We start from the raw sequence: 4779 nt of genomic DNA on the forward strand, positions 1-4779 counted from the left end.
CATTCACACCTTCAAACCCATCAATTTACCATGCAGGTGAGTTTTTTTTTTTTTTTTTTTTTTGAGGGTGTTTCAAGGGCTGCACTCGCGACATATGCAAGTTCCCAGGCTAGGGGTTGAATTGGAGCTGTAGCCACCAGCCTATGCCGCAGCCACAGAAAGATCTAAGTCTGCTCATGCCAACACCAGCTTCTTAACCCACTGAAAGAGGTCCTCATGGATGTTAGTTGGGTTCCTTACTACTGAGTCACGACAGGAACTCCCAGATGAATCTTCTTAAATGAGCCTTTTCTATTTGAATTTGACATGTTCACATAGCACTTAATAGGGTCACTCATTTGGTAGTCACTATGTAGTCATTTTTTGTGTCAGGCCCTGGATGCAGACTAACAAGGTTTCTGCTTTTACAAAGCACTTTACCTCTACTAAGGAAGATGGGCAGTAGGCAAATAAGCCAAGAGATAAGTTCAAACTAATACTTTGAAGGAAACCAACAGGATAGAAAAGACCTATTTAGGTTAAGACCCAAAGATGGGAAAGCCAAGCCATGCAAAATATTCTAGGCATAAATTGTCAATTGCCTACAAGCAGGAAAAAGCTAGATGACAGGCAGGGTTAATTAACCAAGAGTGGCAAGAAGGTGAAAACAGGTAATGGCACCTGTCAGAAGCCAACAGGTAGCTCTCAAAGGCCTTTTTAGACACTAGTTATGTAATACTTAAAAGCATCTCCTCTAAGAGTACTTGGAGTTTGACAAATGTAATTATGTAGACACCTTTCTCAAGCAACCTCCCCATATCCATCACTAGTCTCAAATCCTCATTAACCTGCTGGCACGATTCTAGTTTCACAGAAATGGAATCATAGTGCATGTTCTTTTGTGTCTGGCTTCTTTGACTTAGCCTGTTTGAGATTTATCCTCATCCCTTGTTGCTCTTATCAGTATTACTCCAAGTAGTACTCAACAGTGGATATACCCACCTGGCAATTTATCAAAGGCTTCGAAACTAAGGGTCAAATTCCAGTTTACTTTTTGAAAAGCTTATTTACTGCAGGTGATACATTGAAATGGTGCAACAGCAGCAGTAAGGAAAACAAAAATGGTATCAGTCCAAGCACAGCAGCTGAGGCCAGGTGGCTGTGTGCTAGTTTGGCTTCGGAGACGGCATACCTACGTTCAATTGCCAGCTCTAGGTTTGAGCAAATTGTTTTCTGAGCAGATTCTCATCTGCAAAATCTCTGGTTGTCCTAAGGGGAGCTGAGAATGTATGCTGCTTGCCCAATGGAAGGCAAACCCTGGAGGGGTTAACCTTTTTTTATTGTTCATTACTCTAGACCCTTATCACAGATGCAGCTTGAAAATGGTCTGGAAACCAGCTCTTGGTATTTTCACAGCATTAAAATGTATGACAGGAGTTCCTTGGTAGCTCAGAGGGTTAAGGATCCAGCGTAGTCACTGCTGTGGCACAGGTTCAATCCCTGGACTGGGAACTTCCCTATGAAAAAAAGCTTAGTTTCTAAAAAACGGTGGATCTACTAACAAGTTTATGTGTCAGGGAGCAACTGGTTCTTTGGTTAAGATCTGCCTGGGAAATAGGCTTAGACTTTCTGAACTTTATTTATAACCCTGCATCTCCACAGCCCAGACCAACTTTTTTTGGCGTGACTCTTAACACATCCCCCCGCCCCGGCCCATTGCCTCAAGCTAGTAGCTTCTGCAAGCTTTAAGACACACCATTAGAAACCTTATTCCAGGGAGTTCCCATCATGGCTCAGTGGTAACAAACCCAACTAGGAACCATGAGGTTGCAGGTTTCATCCCTGGCTTTGCTCAGTGGGTTAAGGATCCAGCGTTGCCGTGAGCTGTGGTATAGGTCAGATACAGCTCTGATATAGCATTGCTGTGGCTGTGGTGTAGGCAGGCAGCTGTAGCACCGATTCAACCCCTAGCCTGGGAACTTCCATGTGCTATGGCTACAGCCCTAAAAAGACAAAAAGCCCTTATCCCATAAACCACTATTTGCACTACCCACTAATTCAGACAGCCGGATCTGCACCCCCCAAAAGGCCTTACTTTACTAACCTACCTTGTGCTGTTTCAGGCCTTAGGTACCTACCTGTGTATAGAGTTCTTCCTCATGGCTTAACCGCATGTGATTAAGATACTAAATGGAGAGAAGCTTCCTGCAAACGCTGACAAGTCTATCTCTGTCCTCCTAGTGCTTATTAGTGTTCCTCTTGCTTTTCCAAAGGGGTCTGATCTAATCATCCCCAGATAAAGTCTGCTAACAATTCCTGAGCTCAGGATTATGAGCCTCACTCCCACCCAGGCTGTGGTCTCTAAATGCCATTCTTACTTCCTACTTACTGGAGTCTGATGTTAGTAGCAGTGTGAAGGGGAGTCCGTTGGCCAAAAGATGTAGCCAACAGTGGATTGAAATACCACTGTATGAAAATCTGAATTTAGGATACTTACACTCGAAATAGCTACTTTCAGGGTTGCTAAGACATCAACCTCTGCTCTGAAAAGTTTTCCAAAGTTAGGCACAAGTGGAGGCAATAATGGGATTGAAAAAAAAAAAAAAGTCTGTAGAGTAACACATGGTGTTGTTACAGAGGACTAAGCCATCAAGGCAACATATGCAACAGACTAGCTTAAGTTGAAGTTATTCCCTCAACAAGAAAGACTCAAGCTCCAGACACACCTAAACCAATTACTATTCCTGCTAAAAGCATTTTAATTCCCAAACAAATAAACCAGCTTTTCTTACAGCTCCCTCTACTTTAAATCAATGAGTAATAGTAGGAACAATGGAAAAGCAATTGTTTTATTGGTCTCATAAAACTCCAAAAAAGCTTTAAAAATAAAAATAAAAAGTGTTTTCCATGGTAGGTTATCCTAATCGTTTTCAACTAAACCAATATTGATCTAACTATGGCCAATCTCACCTAATAGTGTGTACCATACAAAGGCAAGTCACAACCCTAGAAGCAGTTCAGATTTCAAATTACTATCATATTTAGTTGGCTCATATCTTAATGATTTGAGCCACAGAGAAATCATCTAATTCCTGCCCTTCCAAAACCCAAGCCCTATCTGCATTTGATTAGCTCTATTTAATGAGCTAAGAAACTGGACAAAGAGTAAGGCCAATTACTTGCTCTCAGACGGTTAGAGGTCCCTTTCAGGTTTCTTGCCACATAAAAGCCTTATCAAGTAAACCAAAATTAACTTCTACATAAAGGAACTCAAAAATTGACTTAAATTTCAAGACATTATGCAAAAGAATTTCTTAAAAAGACATTATGAAGAACGTATATTTCTATTTCTGATTATGTTATTAAGTAACTTCTGCTAACAATTATCACTCCGACATCACATACTCCAACACTAGGGAAGAAAGGACTCAACTTACAACATACATAGGTTCCCTGTGGCATTATTTAAACACAGCAACTTTCTAATTAAAATGTAGGATGGTTATGTGATTTGGGCTTGTCCTATCAATTTAAAGCAGGTGATTTTTCAAAAAATCAAAGGTACAACAAAAACATCCTTTCCAGTCAAAGAACATTTTCTATCTCCTACTGAGCTTCCATTACAGTAAAGATATAAGTAGTTCCCTGGTGGCCTAGTAACTGAGGTTCCTGCCTTGTCACTGCTGTAGAAAAGGTTTGATCCTTGGCCCAGTGACTTCCCCATGCTACAGGCTACAATAGAGAAGGCCGATGAGAAGAAACTTATCAATGATGAAATCCACTAGAAGTCATCCACGAAATGACTAGAAGAGGTACCTAACACCTGAAAACTGAGATACTACTGGCTAATACACCATTATTCCTCACCCTCCAAAAATAAGTTTTACTCTGGAAAACCCCCATCAAAGTATCTGGAACAGTCAGCCAGTACCACCCTCCTAATTAATATAAAAGATAAGCAGGCTAGAGGTGTAGGAAACTAATAAACAATGAATGGGATGAGAAAGTTTCTTCAGACTTTAGATACTACATTCCCCAAAGAACCAAGTAGAAGCATTTGGAAGCTACTAAATCTTCGCAGGAGATGGCCCAGAACCAGACAAGACACCTTATAAAATTCCAGGATACTAGCAATAAAGCAATCTTAATTAGCTCTCAGAAAAACTGGTTGCATAAAAAATATACAAAGACAGAAAAGACTAGGCCAAAAGAGATGCACTTAAACTCAGCCTACAAAGCAGCACATAACCTGACATCAAAAAAGATGTTTTCAGATATGCAAAAACTCAAAATGCTCTTCCCTTGTATGAGCAAACTACTGGAGGATATATCATAGCAAAACCAGAGGAACAGGAATCCAGCCCCATCATGCCACTGTATCTTGGTAAAAGATAAACAGGTCCTCAGGATTAGTTCCTAAAGTCCTCATGTAACCACTCCATGCAATCAATTAACCTCCCTACCAAATGTTATGTACTATCTCGTCTAAACTGAGAAAAGCCATAGAAATCATTTTCGGTTGCAGTGCAGAAAAGCCCCAGTTGAGAAAGGCTGCTGCAGTCTGTTTAACATGCCAGATTTTCTTTGGGAGCGAAAAGGCTAGGGTAAGAGGATAGGTAACCTCATGTGATTATAATTATCAAGAGGTAGGAAGGTAAAAGCACTAAATCCTTCCCGAAGATAGATCAGTTAACCCCAAGAAAGCAGAACTATTTGGAGGGATAGGACAGGATACTATCTCAAAGATTTCAGGATACATTTTATGTACACATACTTTGACAAAGCATAAAGAGGATAAAT

This window comes from Sus scrofa, chromosome 16 (genome assembly GCF_000003025.6).
Source record: "Sus scrofa isolate TJ Tabasco breed Duroc chromosome 16, Sscrofa11.1, whole genome shotgun sequence".
NCBI lineage: Eukaryota > Metazoa > Chordata > Mammalia > Artiodactyla > Suidae > Sus > Sus scrofa.